Raw genomic sequence first — 20,588 nt, 5'->3', positions numbered from 1 at the left:
TGGCCTAGAAACTAGCTCTTAGTATTCCCAGCTACTCACCAGTGGGTGCCATCTCCCCAGACCTGGGAGTCACCCGTCACCTAACCTCATTGTCCCTCTAAGAGAGGGGGGTCCATAGACGAGCAGCTTCCAAAAATGAGCCCCTCGGTCCTTGCTTTCGAGTTTCCAACAAAGCAGTGGCACAATCACCATCTTTCCTCCAAAATCAGAACTCAAATATCTGACTTCAGTCCACTGGTATGCGTGTGGAAAGGGGCAGCCTACCAGAGCTAAGAGTGGGGCGGCAGCATGTGCCCTTACTTCTGTGTTGGCAGCAGGCACGCCAACAGCACGCCTCATGCCTTTGCCCTCAGAGAGCTCTGAGAAAAGAGGCTGCCTACTAATCAGGGCAGATCTGAACTGAGCACCACAATGGCTCCGCAGGGCCAAGCAGTAGATTAGCTTGCGAGGATCCCATGATGAGATGGACTTCGAGGCTGTGAAGCAGGCAGAGCATGGGACAGCGCTGAGAGCAATGACCACGCATGCACACACATCCATGCGTGCACATTCTTAAACAAGGGCATGCATAGCTCAAACAATGAAACCAACACATCTCTTTTCTACTGAGGTGAAGATAAGCTGCAGGTGCCGCCCTCAGGGTGGTCAGTGGCACCAGCTCTGTCGAGAGAGAAAAGACAGGGCCAGGACTTATCAGCCACAGCTGACTCTCTCCTCAGCGCTTAACTCTGAACCGCGGTTGGCTGTCCCCAGAGATAGCATGTGCTCTGCCTCCAGCTCACCCTGGTGGAGACATACATATGACACATCCCAACATGTCAGGGAGGAACCTCAAGGGGAGTTCATCCCAGCGCGCTCAGGCTGGCTGGCCCACAGACATGCCCATGAGAGATGGAAAAGAGACTCGCACCCCAAACTAGCTCTGGCAATGCCTTTGTGAATTGGGCCTCAGAGTAGAACCAGAACGGCTAGAAGCAGAGGCAAAGTGAGACAGGCACCCAGAATATGCCTAGGGAGCCAAAGCAAAGGCGTGGGGAGCCCCACGGGAGCTATCAGACAATGGGGGAGCCCTGTGGGTGCAACAGACACAGCATGGGGGAGCTCAGAGGGAGCAACAGACATGGGCTTACGTGCTGAGCAGAGTCTCAGAGACTGTGACGTCAACAGAATCTTTTCCCACCACAATGTTAGCAACTCAGCTTGACCACACAGACACTGCCTCCTAAGTAACAACAGGTTCAGTTTTACTGCCTGTCGGAAGACCCTTTAACAAACCTCTGACGTTAAAGAGAAAAGAAAAATGGGTCTTCTATGGAAATCTTACCAAAGGCACTTTTTACCCTACAGAACTGTTTTAAACAATGGGGATGTGCTAAAGAAAAGGCAGCTCTTCTGATGCTAAAATTAATCTGTGCAGCAAATCTGAGCTAACAGTTAGCCTGGAGATTATGAAAGATTAATGCTGACTAGGCAGGGCCCAGCAGCATGCCTGTGAGGGTGAGCGGAGCTAGAACTGCACACACTCAGCCCCCTGTCTGGGCAGCACCTCCCTCCAGCACCCCCTGTGCCCCACCCCCAGCATCCCAGATAACTGAATTCACAACTAATTCCAAATCCTTAAGCCAACTGGAAAGAAGTGCATGGTTTAAACTGAAAGAGTCACAAGAAGGGGAGATTGCTTCTGCACTATGCTATTTGTCATTTTCCCAGCTTCCCCGGAGAGCGAGGCAACACACGTTTTCTCTCTGCTTATCCATTCCTAGAGAAGCGAAGGCCTGAAGGACCACACAGTGGTCCCCTCAAGCTGCCTGCCAACACGCTCATCTGAGAGAATGGAGGCTCGCTCTCCCTAGACACTAAACTATCCAAGTATGGGACTGACCTTCCCAGCACCAAGCGCATCCCTTTGCATCCATGTCACCACCCTGGCTGAACTGAGATCTCACAGGTAACACTGTGTCCAGTTGACCTCCAACCCAACGGCCTGTGGAGCTGGGTGCTTAGCACAGAGCAGGACAGGAGCCCATCGTGGCTGGGCTGGCACGCTATGTCTAGGGAAAGCCTGGAAGCCCATGGGCTTGGGGTTGGATGAGCACTCAGGATCCACATGCATCTGTGAACACCACGGACATGTCCAGGAGACACAAAGCTCGTGGGCTGCTGCAGCAATCAATGCTAGTGGGGACACTCTAACCACAGTGTTCTCCCACGTGAGTGTGAAACTGGCAGGCAGTTCTGGGGATCCCCAAGAGAGACACATGGAACCTAGCAAGGGAGTTAGGTAGGACTTAGAGTCAGAGTAGTGAGGTTGAAGATGACCTCAGATGTGTGGCCTGTACAGGTGGTACCTGGTCAGCACTGCAGCTGGCTCCAGGGACCCAGCACCCAGGCCTTATTACTAGCCCACTGGAACAAGGTGAGGCCAGCTCTTTTGATGATTAGACTATTCTGGGAGGAGGCTCCATCAGTGCCAGTTTCAGAACACTCTCGAAAATACTCTGGGCCTACCGCATGGCGTGGCCAAAAGGACCAGTGGCAGCGCAGGCGCCATGTGCCACGTCACACAAAACCTCCCTCCATTTTCAGTTCTATGGCCTGTGACTGCTGACCAAGGACAAATTGGAATTAACTGGGACTATCTCTCATCACCTTTACAATGCCCCTAGTGGCATCAAAGCCTTTGGCCCAGATGTGGTCAAGGTTCTGAGACAGTGAAACCAAGTCAGCCAAACAGTCAGTTGACTCATGGTATTTATATGGCGGGGATTCTAAGCCAGGCCAGGTTTGCTGCTGCACGGGATGGCAACAGCGGCTTTCTCCCTCATCGGTGTGCACTTCTTGCCCTCACACGGGTCCAGTCCAGTTACCTGTAATCTTTTCATGTCTTTAAAGAGAGATCTGCCACGTCTCACCCTGAGGCCCTTGGCAGAGCTGCACTCTTTGGAAACGGGGCTGGATGCTGCACTAGTCACACGCGGCACACTCTCCAGCTGCCAAATGCATGCTGCAGCCACCCACTGAATGCACTGCAATAGCCCTCTGCAGCTGGCCACTGCACATACCTGAGCCACCTTTTACACAGGCTGCAGCAGGCTACTGCACACACTGTAGCTGACTGATACACACCTCTCACCTTGCTCTGAGCCCAGTGGGCCCAAGGATCCCAGAACCAGACTGGAACTACAGCACACAGCAGCAAGACAGTGTGAGAGCAGTCTCACAACTTGACCTCATATGCATGTTGAGGCAAACCAGAACAATGCAGGGGACACAGCGTGTCTCCTAATACCTGCCTAGCTTGTCACCTGCAAAGCAGGGCAGAGTGAAGGATGGGCTCGCCCAGGGAGGCAAATGGGATTCTCCACAAGGAATGTGTGGTTCCAGGTTACACACCAGCACAACAGTCTACAGCCCACCCAGGTCCCCAGAACCACAGACAACAGAGACGCACACAGAGGAAAATGAGGCGAGATGACTGGAATTCACAGTAGGGGATGTGGGGAAACGGGAAAGGAGTGACAGGGTTAGTCACTTCTCAGGACTCAGGAGAGGCTGCGCCAGGGTTTTCCTCTAAGGTGACAATTGCTGGAGGAGGACCTTGCTGGCTTCCAGGTCCAGTGCACCTGTCACTGCACGAGCTTCTTGCCCGTGTCCTTTACATGTGAACACTGTGTATCTGCTTCTGTAGAAGCCTCTGGGTGGTCAGGGCTGGCCCTGCTGAGCGCCTCGTGCTTGACTCCCTTGACTTCCGGTTCCTTTCCCCTGGGGTCTAACTCTGAGCTCAGTCACTACTGACTCCTCATGAGCACATGGCTGGTGTTGCTTTGTGAGGTCTTTCTGCCACTCGCTGGAGACACGACAAGTGTGGGACCCTTGTGTGTGGCTGGACCAACTTCTAGATGCTGCCGTCACTCCAGGATGATGTGCGTTCTGCCCTTACCTGTCATATGCTCCGTAAAGACAACAGTGGCAGCTATTGTCCCCACAAGAGCAGCTCCCTGTTGCCCTCCCGAACAGTATCCTCACACAGCTCTGGGCAAGACCTAGAATACAGTCTGCTCTGCCAGCCTAGGAGCAAGTGCCCTGTGCCTTCTACTCTACTGCGCAATGAACAAGATTTAAGGAAGTTAATTCTTACTGAGGAGGCCTGGGGCTCGGAATCCAAGTATTGATTATTACTTGAAGGAAGTTCATGAAATCGCACGTGTAAACTTAAGGGCCAGGTTCCACCGCACAGGCTGACACCACAGCGTGCGGCCCCTCAGCTGCTGAGGCTGCAGCCAAATGGGACAAGTACACCGAACATGCTGTGTGTGGCTGGCCTAGTCACATGGCAGTGTGTCCTGGACTGCTTGCCCTAGGGCTCCAAGCCCCGTGTCAATGAGCAGCCCCCAGCCCCAGCATTCTGGAGGGCAGGCAGGCCTTGGGGCCACTGAGTGCCCTTCCTCTAACAGCTCCTCTGTCACACTCCACAGCGTTACTCTGCCACCTGCCACTGCTTCACAGGGAGAAATGAGGTCAGCAGCAGTGCCTTCATTTCTGTGTCTGTCTTCCCACCAAATCACAGAGCCTGGAGCCTCAAGGTACTTACAGAGCCAACTAAATCAACCCTTCCATTTAACAGACTCGAACAAAGGAAACAAGCCCAGGAAAGGCAGTGAGACCCCGAATGCAGCTTGTGGTGGGGCCTGTACATTTAGCATAAGCCAAAATAAATATCAGCTATAATAGCAGAGGGCTTGGTGTAAAACACTGTGCACAAATCAATTCTACTCTTATGTCAAAAATAGCAAGGCATTTAGATCAACGGGGAAACCATAAAACATTTAAAGGGATAACTATTAAATATGCCCTTCTAAATATATAACAGCAAATGTTTAAATATTGAAAACATTGCCTAAAGGTAAACTGAAAGGTGAGTGACAGGAGGTGGACACAGCATGCAGAGAGACATGTGGAAGGCTATCTAGGGGGAACACACATTTAATCCAGTTTAAAAGTTTAAATCTAATTTAAAGTTATTCCCTAGAAATTAAAAATGGCAAAATGTCCCTAAACTTTACACAAAATAGTAGAGAATGGCACAGCAATTTGAGGAAAATACGGTCTGTTATGAGGGGAACTGCAGTGGGCTCCCAAGTGCACCTTCCATGTGGGACGAGGACAGTGCGCACCAAGCCACTGCAGAGTGGATGAGGCAGGCTACAGCTAATCAAGAGGCGGCAGGGCTGAGGGCACCATCAAGGCACCAGAGCACAGAAAGAGTGGGGACCAGTCAGACCTGGTCATGAGGGCTGCCCCTGGCTTTGGTGGATGGGAAAGCAAGCCTATCACTGGTGATGTCAGACATCTTCTCGATTAGTCTGATAAATGCTGGCACCCGACCTGGAAGACTGAGAAACGCAGACACCCCTACTTCTAGCTCAAGAAAGAAGTCACTGCAAGGAAGTGTGGACCTGTACAGAGAAACCCTTTAAAAGCTCACAGACAAAAGACATGGCTAACAGCAGACATACCTATAATTACAGTACTGAGGAGGCAGAGGGCAAGGCAGGAGATGGCTGCAAGTTCAAGTCCTGGGCTATGTGGCAAGTTTCAGGCCAGCTTAGTTTCAGGGATATTTAATAAAACCTGACTCAACTAAACAAAGAAGAGGGAGGGAGTGTGTGTGTGTGTGTGTGTGTGTGTGTGTGTGTGTGTGTGTGTGTGTTTGTGTGTATGTGTGTGTGTGTCTGTGTGTGTGTATGTGTATGTGTGTGTGTGTGCGTGTGAAAGGAGAAGCAGAAACCACAGAGATGGGGATGGGCTCTGTTCTGATGCATCAGGCAGCTAAAAAGCAGGACTCAGCCCAGAGAAAACTAAAACTTCTATTACAATCAAAGATAAGGATCTTGGTAACCCCACAAAAGCAGAGTCGTGTTAGGGCAGAGCTTCACTGCAGTGGCCCTGCCTAGCCCCTACTTCTGCCAGCAGCCAAGAGTGATTTACTTTACAGCTGCCCTCACCCCAACTCTCTGCCCTAACCTACTGCTGTTCCTCTGCCGTCAGCTCCCCCGCCTGGACCAGCACTGCTGCGATGGGATCTTCTAACTGTGTGCACATCTGGAGGCTGGATACGCTCTCACAAGATGCTGCAAAGATGACTGGAAAAGCACGAAGCCAGAGCCCAGCCTGCCTGGACCAGCACTGCTGTGGTGGGCTCCTCTAACTGTGTGCGGCATCTGGAGGCTGGATACGCTCTCACAGGACACTGCAAATATGAGTGGAAAAGCACGGAGCCAGGGCCCAGGAGACGTGGGTAAGAGAGCACTATGACCTGAGTTTGAGTCTGCCGTGACTACGTATGGATACAGCCATGCCTGCACAGGCCTGTAACCCCAGCCCTGGGGGACAGAGAGAGGCAGCTCCTGAGCCAATCTGTCCTAAGCAGTAAGCACCAAGCTCCCCGAGAGACCCTTCCCTAAGGCAATACATGGAGAGCAATGGAGGACACACAACAGCTTGCTTGGCCCAAGTGCGTGTACACACACACACACACACACACACACACACACACACACACACACACACACCATGAATACAACAGAGATAACCTTTGGATAACTTCAAAGATTCATATTTTTTCTTTCTGTCTTTACATCGAAAGGAAGATGCCAGGTGGTCTGATCAATATGACAGAGCTCTCTCTGCAGTGTTCTGAGGCCTTCTGTGTGGGGTCCAAAATTGCCAGCACAATAAATACTCCAAAATAGCAACTTTGTGCTGTTGTCATGGAAAGAGCCATGCTTTCCAGGGGAGACACCAGCTAAGGACCACAGCCAGCAACGGTCGGCACTGGGGCTGGCACTGCTTTCTGCTTATTCTAACCGCACAGAGATTTCTTTCTTCTTCCATCTTTCAAGCAGACCTCAGGGATCCTCTGCCGCGTACCTACAAGAATCCTCACCTGTCACAGACAGATTCCTTTCATTGCCTGACTCGTATGTGGGGGGTGGACGGTGAGATTCAGCTTGGCCGCCAGTCTTAGCAGCGGTGTGCCGTGGGCCGGCACCCCAGCCATTTTGCACCCCACGTTTCGCTGCAAACCAGAAGCAGATGTGTTTGCTCTATGGTGGCGAGGCTGAGCAGTGGCTGGTCACATAGAGAAGAGACACATTTGAAGATTCTGCGTGACCACTGCAGCACAGCTCTGTAAAACAACAGCCGGCACTGATGCCTCCAGAGTGAGCTGTGACAAAAATGGCCCTGTGCCTCTGCTGTGCACTGTGAATACAGAGGGCACTGTGGACCGACCCAAGAGCTGCAAGAAGCATGGTGGACAGCATTTTTTGAGAGTCTGAATTCAAAAACCTACCGCAACCCAAATGAAAGAGCAAAATCCCTTTACATGTTGCCCTTGGCATTTAGTGCGAGAGCCAGGTCAAACCCACCGATGCCGATGCAGGCCATACAGCACACAAACGCAGCCAAGGACCACGGGAGGTTGTGCTGCAGGATAGTCAGCCTGGAGCCCATGGCAGGCCATGGGCCATGTGTGCCAGAGGCTCAGCACTCACACAAGCTGGTTCATAGTGGTTCTGTCTGTGTTGTTTTCTTTTCTATTTCCTTTGACCAGACTGCTCTGAGGAACACTGTAAAATCAGAAGTTACTATAAAACATGGTGGCAGTGGCCCAGGCCATTCCCAAGGAGGGTGGCTGCTTTCTGCGCAGAAGCTGGGCCAACTGTTAGGGAGCAGTATGCCCAAGGACAGGGTGTGCCCAGAAATCTCCGAGATGGCAAATCCACAAACTATAAAAAACACACGTGACAGGCCAGGCCAGCTGAGAAGCTTCTGTTTGAAGACATTGTTAAATAAAATCATCGCTGAGTGCCAGTGTTTTGGAGAAGATGACCAGCCATGTCACGTGAAATTGACACATGTGAACGCAGCCATGGGGATATGCTACGAGACACCTTAAGAGAGAACGAACAGGCCCTTATGCCTGGGAAGCTGACTGGCAGGGAAAGACAGCCCTGTAGTACTTAAAGCAACCATGCCTCCTGTTTCACCGTTCTCCACCCTTTCCTTTGCAGAGATCTGACATTGTTTGTAAGAGGAGGGCTCACAAGGGTCCCTGACTCGTGGTGACACAAACACAAGTGTCAAATAACCTGCAAAGAGTGTCCCAACCAATAAGATGGGAGAAGCTTCACTAATCAGAGCCATAACTGTGGTCTGGGGACCCCAGGCTTTGCCACTTAGAGCTGCAGGACTCAGCAGCAGTCTCCCTGTGAGTCGCTTGGGACCCAGCACTGCTGCCATCAGATGGCCCAGTCCTGCAGGCCTGCTCCACCCGCCTCACGGCCAATGCAACCTTCCTACCTAATCACTGGGCTGTGGGGTCACAGTCACCCAACGCTGACCTAGCCACAGGGCAAATGGAGAAGGGGAAGTTAAAAACAACCTCTGACCTCACACAAGGCACAGCACTACAAGCAGCCTGCCACACAGCAGCTCACCCTGTGCCCTGCTCAGATCTGACAGTCTGGAGGAACCCAAGAGTCCCATAGGCTGTGCACATCTTGGGATGAAATTCCTGCATAGAAACAGGAACCCTCCCCTCCTATACCTGACCCAGTTCTATGCCCCAGCTGGAAACAACAGAAGACAGAGGTTCAAGGGGCCCGGGGTGGGTGGGGTCGGGGAAGAGATATCCTGTGGGATAGAATGGAGAGGAACATATGAAGAAACATTTAATTTGTGAATGGTTAGGCACACAAAGCGCAAACCAGCAGGTGTTTGGGTTTGTTTGTTTGGCTGGTTGGTTGGTTTCTAAGACAGGGCCTTATGCAGCTCACACTGGCCTTGGCTTTGCTATGTAGCTGAAAGTGACCTTGTGCTTCGTGTCCTCCTGCATCCACCTCCTGAGTGCCAGAATGACAGCCACCACACCTGGCTTATGCTGCACAAGACATGGAGCTGAGCTTTATTCCCAGCCCCAGCAAACTAGTGGATTTTTGATCAGCAATCAAAAGTGGGTGGGGCTGAGACTGGTAAGAATCCTTCTTCATTCATGTATTGCCCAGAACAGGAAAATCCACCCAAGGACTTCTGCTTGCAATGCTCTCTGCGCTCACATGAGGAAAAAGCCATCTATGCCTGACCGTGAGGCTGGGGGCCAAGGAGGGTTTCCCCACACTACACCCAGAGTCAAATTGCTCTCCCCCCAAGAGATGCCCCTGTTCAGCCTGCTTCCTCCTGTCCTCTAACTGGTGAGGACGGTCTCCCAGGATGGGCTCCATGTTCTGCAGGAGCCCCGGGATGAGATGCAGACTACAACAGGTTAGAAAGGCTTAGGGATCAGCTAAGAGAGACGGCCTGGCACAGGAGGCAGAAGACTAGGAGCGCTGGCCTTTAAGCTCCTGTGCCCAGGATGATGGGACCTGGTAGGCAGCTGCGGGCACATGAAGTATTTTGAAAGAAAGCCTCTTTGTTTGAAATGTCCGACATCCAACCTACTGCAATTTGAGAAAGTAGGATTTCTCCGTGGCTGCCCCTCACCCGTTACTATGCTAACTGCTCTCAGCTGTTCACCCCTGGCACACTCATCAGCCGGGTGCAGATGAGCTCACAAGCAGATTACATTTCAAACTTAACTGTGCCTGGGCCATGAAAGTTCTCCTTCAAAGACAGGTATTACAGAGTTTTCTTGGGTTTTCCCCCCTCACTCATAACGTAACAAATGCACACATCTTACTCTGGAAAATTAAACATGCATCTATTATCCCTGTAGTAAAACACCATGAAAAATTAAGACAGTAAGTTCTCTGCTATTAAAACTGTTACATGTGACTTCACCGTGAATGGAAAAAACAGAAACATTGTGCCTATACATATGTGCCTGCTGTCTTTCTGTCACTAGACAAAACTCCTGAGATAAGCACCTTCAAGGCTGTCCCCTCCACCCCGCCCCCATTCTCCTGGTCACTTAAATCTATTGTTCAGAGCCTATAGCAGGAGCACATGGTGGCTGCAGCCTAGTCACCTCATGCGCCCAGGAAGCAAAGAGAGTGAGAATAAAAAAGAGGCCGGAGCCCCACCATCCCCTTCAAGAACAACTGACCAGTGGCTAGAATGACCCCCACAGCCCACGTCTTAAACACCCCATCACTTCCCAAGTTAATACTGCGGAGCATTCAAGCTAGCAGGGCGTCTTTGCATGGAAAATGACAGAGCTCGAGGTCACAGAGTGGGGAACCCACGTCACAGTAAATGTGGACCAAGCATCCGTTTGCTAATAAGTCAATTTTCAAAATACATATTTTTGGAACTTTAATGTGGCTAATTATTTGAATATTTAAGAAAAATAGCTCACTGTATTTTACATCTGCCATCATTTCCCCTGCTTTAAAATTCACTTGTTTTAATTTGGCTGATGATTGCTTTTACTCATAATAAATCCACATGAGGAAAGCAGAATAAAGTATAAATAGAAACTGAAGTTGGAAAAGCAAAATAATTATGCCTCTATCAACCCTAAGATACAGCAATTTGTGTAAGTTTAGTCTATATTTTCATGTTTTTCAGAGTATCATATTATAGATAATTGGTTGCTAGAAACTATCAAAACCGTCACTTGTGAGCTCAGCTGAGGCACCAGGGAGGCTGGCGCGACAGGAGGCACTCTGGCCAGGAAACCAGGCTGGCACTGCCATTCTCTCCACTTCGCCTCTGTGATGCTGAGGGGACTAAACACATCACAGGAGTCCTAAGAGTTGGCGGGGGGTGGGGCAGCGTGGGGGGTGATGACGTGGAAGGACAGACTGACCCTCAGAGGCTCTTGTGCCCTACCCACTGTTCTTACCCACAGATAAGATGGAACTGGTGTCACAACTAGCCTCCGCTGCTGCCTAGAGGTGACAAAGGACAAGCATCCCTGAAATGCTGAGACAAGCAAAAGCTAAGCCCAGCCAGCCAGCAACACACAGATGTGCCATCTCTGGTAGGAACAGATGTGTCTGACTGACTGTAGGAGACACTGTGCCATCTGAAGAGTGGATCTTCTGGAAGGAAAAGTGTAGCTTCACTTCCACATGCACTCCTACCACACTTGAGCAAAGAGCCACCAGAATGTTCTGTTCACTTATAGTAATTTCACTACCCAGTGGAGACGGAAACACTAACTAAGGACTAACAGAAAAGCATTATTAAAATCTATCTAATAATCTTACTACACTAGCTCTGCCATGAAACCAGATCTATAAATGAAAACACTTTGGTATTTCTGAAACTTCCTCTGCTCTAGATCCCAAGACAAAATATCACAGGCTGGGCTTGCTCAAGAGACAATTATTTGTAAGGTCTCGAGGCTGGCACTTCAAGAATCTTACCAGCAAGGTTCCTGGCAAGGATCTGCTTCCTGGCTTACAGCAGCCACCGCCTCACCAGGACCGTACACAGCAGAGAGCGGCTCTCGTAACTCTGCGGGCTCCTGTATCAGCCCTGTTGAAGATGCAGCCACGCTGATGTCAATGTTTTAGCATATTATTTGTTGGGGACGCAATCCAGTCCTCAGTGCTCAATCTCTTATTTGCAGGCATTTATTTACCACACTCAGGGGTGATGTGGACATTGCCAGTGAAATTATACTTTAGAATACATTTTCTAGCTATATTAGAGTGGCCACACCGTGAAGTGACATTGCTAAGTGAAGGATGCCTGGGAGCCTTGAAAGGACTTAGGCATACACCCCAACCTGGTCACTGTGACTTTCCCGCCTGCCCCACGAAGTTACACTGATTCTCAGTAAAGTCCACCTAGGAGTAGGCAGTCTGGCTATTGTAAGCCAGCTTTGTGGTTCACAGCCTGTTTGGAAAGCCCACCCAGTGGGCCAACGTCCTACAGCGGCCCATGGATGAGGTGTTGCATGAGGTGCAGCCCTGGCTCAGAAGCTTCAGGAGCTCAGAAACACTTGGCAGGATTCCGGTTTCCAGCAACACTGACTAAGGATTTGTTCTGGACCGACTTTGAGACCCTGGCGCATCAAAGCACCACAGAACGATGTCTGAGAGGCACAGGGAAGGTTTCCCTGCCAGCAGCCAGCGTGGACGGCCAGGAACGCTCCTATCTTCAATTCGAGGGAGCTTGGGCTCCAAGACAGGATCATGACTAAGATATTTTTCTTTCCACTCAAACTGCCCTGAAATAGAGTTGGAAAACAAAGTCCTGCTCTGACTCCATGAAACAGCAGCAGAACGAGCGCCACATGGGACTGGACAGGGACTCCCGTGAGGATGGCACTAGGTCCTCACACGACAGCAGCTGTCACTTCTTCACTGAGGTTTTTTTCTTTTGGAGCGCGGGGGATTGATGCTTGCTTACATGTCTGCACTGATCAACACGGTTCCCCAACATGTCTACTGCCAACCTAATTATAGAATCTGCTCATGAAGTTCATGTGTAACTATGCCCAAAAATGATTTTTTAATGTTAACAAGACTATGTCAAATATGACACCAAATTAGAAAGAAAAGAAAAATAATCAAGGTTTATTCTGATGTAATGAGATTTAATGAAAGTGGGTTTCAAGAACAGTGGGCTTCTTCAAAAACACCCTGGCAGGAGGAGCCAGCAGTCAACTAGAAACCTGATCTACCCCTCCATAAATAGGGCTGTGCTGCAAGGACCTCCCCCCTCAAAAGACACTACATTTCCCAGGTCTCCTTGCAGCAAGCATGCAGGTCTGGCCAATAGAATATGACAAATGATGTTCTGTCCAGAAGCAGGGTGTTTCTTCCTAGTGTTTGCAAGTCTTGAGGGGTGTGGAGTGGACCTAAATTTCCTCAAATCGTCATGAAGAAGAGAGTGGACACAGCAAGAAATGATTTTTCTCTTCTTAACTTACTGAAAGGCCACCCACGACACGGGGCAAAACACCCAACAGAGAAAACTAAACATCTATGAGTGGGGACGTACATGTGTGGCTAGCCTCCAGCCTTCCAGGCTCCGCATCAGTGTGGGCACAAAGCAAAGAGGATAAGGTAAGACAAGAGATTCAGATGAGCTTCTGACAAATGCAAGGAACATGTGTCCTCTAAACCTGCTCGCATCCTTGTCACTCACTCTTGCTGGGACACCAGGAAGGGCCCCTACCATGTTCGCTCAGTCCCTGCCTCTGAAGGGTTGGTTGGCACGCCTTGACTCCTCATCACTAGAAAGAAATGAGCTAGCAGATGCTTAGCGCAGGCCTTGGAGGTCACAAAGTCCACTCGTGGTGGCTCAGTGCGACCAGCTGCTGCTGGAGCCAGCTGACTTCCTTAGGCTGACTTCAGCTGGGAGAAAGGGAGGGGTGGCCCAGGCTAAGTGGGAGGGCAGCCAGGAAGTGGTCCTTTGCAGAGTGGAGAGGGGTCTGAGAGAAGCTATATGGCTTGGGTGGGTGGCAACGCAGATCGGGAACCTGCGCTGGCCACCACTCTCTGAAGAGCTATGCTTATAGATCAGAGAACCCTGTGTAGGCTCAATTTTCTTAACAATTAGATTTTATTATGAACTCATAAACCGAGAGTACCTCACTTATAACCCGACTAACCTAAAAAATAGGAAAAGGAGATTAAAGAACACAATAATGAAACCTTAAGGATATCAGTTCTGAGGAACGATTCTCCTGGCGTAATCAGCACAAGGTGGTTAGTCTTCTAGTGGATTAACATCACCTGTTCTCTCACAAGTCTGTTCCTCATCCTATTCTTGGGATCATAACAAAAAACTCGTTTCTCTCTCCTTCACCCATGCCCCAGGCTGTCTGCAACAGATGGTCAGAACAAACAGAAAGTGGCCCTGAGGACAATCTCCTCCTTCACCAGCGAAGGCTGCACAGCCAGTGAGGAGCAAACATCAGCTCCGGAGCTGGACAAAGAGCAGAGGGCGTGCACCCAAGCCCCTGCTCGGCCTGCCCAGTTCACGCTCATGTGGAGAAGCAACAGGAATGGGTGGCAATACTACTTAGCACCTTTGTGAACACAGGTGCTAAGTTACGACATGCCACACTCACATGGACATGAAATAATAAGTCGGCCCAACACCCAACATCCAGGACCCCAAACAATATTCCCTTCAGGAAGGGAACTCGAGACTAGAGGTCAGCGGGAACTGATCTGCTCTTGCCCTGTGGAAACGCTCCACTGAGGTAGTCATTCGACTCTTAAGTCTTCCGTTTCATCTCCATCAGTTTGGGAATGGAAGACAGGAGCTGCGTTCCAGTTTACATGGTGACTCCCCTACACTGACCTACATCTCAAACATCTCCTCCAGCGACTGGACATTCAGAATCACACAAGCTGTATTTGCTAGAAATATCTTTGCAGTCTCTCACTCAGTACTTCACACTAAAACAAACCCCTGAAAGCACAGTAATATGGAAAGTCATGCATATAGTTGGGGAAACAAGCTTTTACAGACCAAGGCCACCTGAGGTCATCCCAGGCAGTGTGAACAGAGACCAGAGGAAGGTAGCCCAGGATCGGTTTGCTGGTGGGAGGGAGAGACACAAGAGGGCCATTTGAGAAACTAAAGACTGGTGGGGTGGGGTCAGTCAAGGTAGGACAAAGACCTGAGGTCTGGAAGTGGCAACCTTAACTGGGTGAAGCAGACCAGCTGATAGTGCAAACTTCTAATGGGTTTTACTTTCTGCTTAAAGCTCAGAAACAGTTGCCAGGTAAACCAGAGCATGAACTAGTTTACATGTCAACAGAGTTGGCAGAGAGCATGGACCTATCGCAGCAACTTCCAAGGGCGAGGCAGGGGGATTGCTTGAGCCTCCAGCTTGGCGACCAGCCTGGGCAAAACAAACCCTGTGCTGTGAGGCTTGAGATACAACCAACAGGAAAGAAGATCCCACTTCAGGGCTCCAAGGACCCCAAGAGGATGACCCCTCTGGGACTGCGTCAGCTGAAGACAGAGCCATCCATCTGACCTAGGAGATTCTAGGCCTGAGGTAGCATAAATTGAACGACTACACAGGGGTACGGGGTGGGGGGGGGAGGGGGACACAAATGTTAAGACCGCACTACACAAGAGCTTCATGCTAGAGGGGCAGACGCTAGCCACTCCAGCCACAGCCACAGGACAAACTGCCAACTACATGAGGCCCTGCACGTGCCCACATCCCTCACCGTCAAAGTCTTCTTTATCAATAATCTCTATAAACCTTTTAACTACGCACGACAAAACTATATATCCTCTGAAGAGCCAAAGCAAGTGAAGCCAAGCAGAACACAAAAGCCAAGGGAAAGGCCAAGGTGCCGTCCTGGGGAACAATGGCCCTGCCCTGAGCAAGTGACCAGGAAAAGGTGGATCAGGAGAGGTCATGCAAGCCAGGCCTTGGAGGATGAGCAAGGACTTCAGCACAAAGCAGGACAAGACAAAGCCTAGGAGCCAGGAGGTGCCTGCCAGGCGGGGTCAGCACTGTGCTCTCTCCAGGTCCCTGCGCACCGCCGGGGCTGGATGAGCAGGCACCTGCATCTGAGCTGAGACCATCCCTCAGCAGACACAGCTCACAAGGAGAACATGAACCCAGAAGGCTTTGGCCAGATTCTGCAGGTGAGCAAGTCACACTCCCTAAATGGAACAAGAGACAAAAAGCCGCAGACAGGCTAAGTGGGGCTCAGCTGGTTGACTTCTTGCACAGATGAGGCCTTGGGTTCTTTGAACAGGCCTGGTGGCACACCCCTATAATTCCAGCACTCGGACAGTAAGTGACTAAACAAATGTTTTGTTTTGTTTTTAAAGCCATAGAGAGGGGCTCAGCAAACAGAACTGTCCCTGAACCTTACTCTGGAAGCACAGGCCTAGTGGTGTCATAGACAGGCAAAACGACAATCTTCAAGCCAAAAGGTCCCACCTGGTACCGAGTCTGCGGGCTGGGGGACAGTGTCGTGCATGCCCGGTTAGACACCAACCGTGGGACATGGTCCTCCCAGAATGGTCTCTGCTATGTAGTCAGTAAGACCCAACACACAGGACAGCAGGGGAGGATGCTTCCCAGAGCAGCACGGCAGCTGTTGTACTTAGACACATAAAAAGCACAGCCATGTCCCAGCTCTCTGAGCAGTGCAGTCTGCGCTACAGACACTGGAGGAGCAGGGAGGGTCCTCTCTATGACCCTTGGAGGAAGCCTGGCCCTGCCCCAGAGTGGACCACAACTCTGGCCTCTGGAACTGGGTGTGCACATGCTCCTTTGCTATAAGGCGTGTGTGTGGTAACCTGTTACAAGCATCCCTAGGAATGGCCCCAGCAGGTAGTAAACACTCTGGAACCTGGCCACTATACCAAGAGCCACGGTGACCCATGTGACCAAGTTCAAGCAGGCCTACACTGTACAACTAGTTCCACAAAACACCATGTGATAAGGAACAGCTGCCAAAAGCAAGCCGAACAGATGGCCTGGCTCTGCCAAACCTTCACAGACCACAGCACCTGTGATAACAGGACAGCCCAGAGCTCAGACATGGGGCAAGCTCCACAAGATAGGAGAAAACTGTCTGGGGAAAGGCGCTTGCTGGGTGCTAAGGTCCAGGTGGATAGGAGCAGGAGGCACGGCAGACAGCGGTAACAATGCAGGCTGTGCTCCTCACACTACCAGAAGAACCGAGGGGAAATGCAGTCACACGAACACATAATGAATCTCAGAGGCGGTCAATGTGTCTACCCTGATTTAAACTATACACGAAGCAGCAAAACAGCACATGGAACATCACGGAAAAAAAAAAGCACAAGACATTTGTTTTTACCCTTCCCTTAAAAACATAAACTGAATTATGAAATATAACCAGGCAGGCTGCAGCAGCTATCTAGATCACTCTAGAAATCTGGGAAGGCAGGCGGGAGGCGGGGCCAACTGCCTATCCATGAAGAAGGATCAGGATGGCTCAAGTACCTGGAGAGGTGCGGGGCACAGAGGCGTCAGCAGCAGCAGCAACAGGCAACTGCATTAGGAACAGGCACATTCAGAACAAAGAGCAGCACTGGGTGCTGCTTCCTGGTCTACTGGAGACGGGACCCCCTGGAGAAGAGGCCTGACCTGCTCTGCATTTGGCCAGCAGCTACTGACCTTGACCCTGGGTCCCTGGACCCTGCTGCTGGGACTGTCCTTTGGGTAACTGCTCACCCCCACCCACCCTCTACCCGCCCAGGCACAGGCAAGAGTTTGTAACTTCACTCTATGTACTGTGGACCAGGGGAGAACTGCTCCTTCTCACTAACTAGTCAGTACGGGGTAGGGAGTGGGGGAGAAGGGCAGGAATTTAAGCCCAGAGTCTAGGGGTTAACTTTACCTGCCTTGATACCAGGCTGCCCACTACAAAAAGGGTCAAGTATGAACTCTCAGCGGCAAGTGGACAGTGCGCAACTGCAGAGCAGAGAAATACGTTAAGTGGAGGTGGGGTGTCCAGAAGAGAGCTGCAGTGAGGCCTGCCCTTCCTGACAAGCTTTCCTGCCATGACCACTGCCCTTCTGTTCCACAAGAAAAACACCCTCTGATATTCAAGGGTTCTGAAGACTCGGAGCACAGGCCACACACAGCTCCCACCCGTCTACTCTTCCACGTAAGTAGGTACCAGTCACAAAGCATTGGTAGGTGCCTAAGAATGAAATACCAGAGTGAGCATTCGGCTGCAGAACATAGATAAATCAGTCCTGTGCTGACCAGGAAATGCTCACTGGTGGCCATTATGCAGTCCTGGGGGGTTATGTGGGCTGCTGGGGGAGAAAAGGCATCAACAGTCTTACCGAGCACTGGAACCTGCCTGCTACAACACCAACCACTGAGGCAGGATGTGCCCACTGGTGCAATGATGGGAGGATGGCTTAAGGAGGTAACTAACCCTTCATTGATTGACTGGACTTGAGGCAGGTTTCACCAGAGGGATATATTCCTGGTACTGCAAACATGGTCAAACCCAGGGCAAGGAATCACAGGCCTAAGGGACAGCCTTACTGACATTGCTTGTCAAATGGCTATGTTGTGAGACTGTCTTCTGTGCGTTTGTGTTTTCACCCATAGATCTGTGCTGCTTTCAACCTCTGGCCGAGAAGCTTCTTGTTGCAGTGATCAGTGTAGAATCGTAAGTGTTCCTAGGTCTGAGAACACGTGACTGGGAGTGCTCAGCCACACTGATATCTCCGTCACCCACCAGCCCACCCCCACCAAGGTTCAGGGATCCTCACGGAAGCAGGCATAAGACTGTTATAAGTGCTAGAAGATGAGAAGACGTGCTGCGAAATACCGTCCTCTGGACATGACACACGAACTCATGGTAGCTGTGACTATCTATATATGACACACACAAGATCAAACCGGTTTAAACTTCCAACATGCAGCAGGGAAGGGCTCCGGAGGTCCTTCCCTAGTGAAGAGCTGCTGTCAGCTGATGCCTGCTGAAGGGGGGAGAGCCATTTTTCTCAGAGAGTGGCCTCTGCTGGGCTGTCTGTGCCCTAGTGGATGACCGCATATCCATGCACATATGGACATGACCGCACATCCATGCACATGTGGGCATGACCGCATATCCATGCACATGTGGGCATGACTGCACATCCATGCACATGTGGGCATGACTGCACATCCATGCACATGTGGGCATGACCGCACATCCATGCACATGTGGGCATGACTGCACATCCATGCACATGTGGGCATGACTGCACATCCATGCACATATGGGCATGACCGCACATCCATGCACATGTGGGCATGACCGCACATCCATGCACATGTGGGCATGACCGCATATCCATGCACATGTGGGCATGACTGCACATCCATGCACATGTGGGCATGACCGCACATCCATGCACATGTGGGCATGACTGCACATCCATGCACATATGGACATGACCGCACATCCATGCACATGTGGGCATGACCGCATATCCATGCACATGTGGGCATGACTGCACATCCATGCACATGTGGGCATGACTGCACATCCATGCACATGTGGGCATGACCGCACATCCATGCACATGTGGGCATGACTGCACATCCATGCACATGTGGGCATGACCGCACATCCATGCACATATGGGCATGACCGCACATCCATGCACATGTGGGCATGACCGCACATCCATGCACATGTGGGCATGACCGCACATCCATGCACATATGGACATGACCGCACATCCATGCACATGTGGACATGACCGCACATCCATGCACATGTGGACATGACCGCACATCCATGCACATGTGGACATGACTGCACATCCATGCACATATGGGCATGACCGCACATCCATGCACATATGGGCATGACCGCACATCCATGCACATGTGGACATGACCGCACATCCATGCACATGTGGGCATGACCGCACATCCATGCACATGTGGGCATGACCGCACATCCATGCACATGTGGGCATGACTGCACATCCATGCACATGTGGGCATGACCGCACATCCATGCACATGTGGGCAATACATATGGACTAAGTAGACCCTTTATTGTTTCCCCTTCAGGCAGAAAGTAAAAAGAGAAACATCTCAGGAAAAGAGGAAGGAGAGGGGACCTAGTGGCACTAGCCACACTGGGTGACTCTCTCCCCTGAAGCCTCTCTTCCTTATAGTCCTGCTCCCACGCCTGAGTGGATGCGGTTCCCAGCAAGATAGCCTGGGCAGGTGGGCAGCCTGTGTTCCCACATGCAGAAACAACACAGTGAGGCTGATGACAGATGGAACAGTTTGCAAAATTAAGACTGGATTCTCTATAGTATGGACAGACAGGGGACAGGAACAGAATAAAAAGCCCAGCTATATTTGGAGCTAAGAAAATTCCTAGCTAGCTCTGGTGAACAAGTTGGAACAGGGTGGCACTTGAGCTTCAAGACCTTGCTTGAAGACTGCCGAGCCTGCTCCCTGTGAACTAAACCCAGTGGTCTGTGTGGCTAAGGCTCTCTAAACAATGCTCCTGAAGTGCCTCTGTGATTGTGACATGCCTTCCTGCAGCCTCAGGGAGAGGAAGCCAGGAGAATAGAGGCAGAAAGAGAAGCCATGTCTCAGATCTGCAGCAGTTCAGAAAGTTGCAGGGCCTTTGTCAGTGTGAATTCCCAGCATCCCTCTCTCCGGTCTTCCTCCTTCCTCCCCCAGTGCTGTTCCTGTCACTCTCAGATGGCCAACCTAGAACATCCTCAAGCCCCTCACCTGCACACCTAGGTGAATGCAGCTCTTCACAAGGCCTCACTATGTAATGCAGACTGGACTCAACTCTCAAGCCTGCAGCCTCCATGAACTGCATGACGTTCAAGGAGCTCGGCTCAGCCCGAGGAGCCGCCTGGTATGCACAGTACGTGACGGCCACAGCTGGTTGAGGCTTCGAGAAGCACGGCTATGACACTGGTACCAAGAACTAAGAACATGGCCGATCTTTAGAAAGGTGGGTGCTGGAGCCACAGGGGTGCTGGGGTTGGTTGAGGACATCTTAGAGCGGATAGTCTCAACAGATAAGCCGCAGAAGTAATCCAGCTGCCTTTTCCCTGTGTCAAGATTGCCAGTTAGGTAGATGTAGGAAGTATGGTGAGCGCCATATTTCTTTAAAGTGCAGCAAGAC

The 20,588-nt window shown here is 51.0% G+C and overlaps 2 protein-coding genes across 2 annotated transcripts in view; one reads left to right on the top strand and one right to left on the bottom strand.

Annotated features, from left to right (window-relative positions):
* Rps6ka2 (ribosomal protein S6 kinase A2) overlaps nucleotides 1-20,588 on the bottom strand; it is a 140,744-nt gene that overhangs the window by 93,196 nt on the left and 26,960 nt on the right. The window lies entirely within an intron of this gene.
* Nucleotides 3,805-20,588, top strand: part of Mpc1 (mitochondrial pyruvate carrier 1) — a 363,284-nt gene continuing 346,500 nt past the window's right edge. Inside the window, exon 1 of the mRNA XM_051164211.1 lies at nucleotides 3,805-3,809. The gene's annotated coding sequence lies outside the window, so the exon portion shown is untranslated. The remainder of the gene's footprint in view (nucleotides 3,810-20,588) is intronic.

Source organism: Acomys russatus, chromosome 21 (assembly GCF_903995435.1).
Source record: "Acomys russatus chromosome 21, mAcoRus1.1, whole genome shotgun sequence".
Classification (NCBI taxonomy): Eukaryota; Metazoa; Chordata; class Mammalia; order Rodentia; family Muridae; genus Acomys; species Acomys russatus.
The sequence above is the reverse complement of the archived record's forward strand: the minus strand, read 5'-3'. Positions and strand labels throughout refer to the sequence as shown.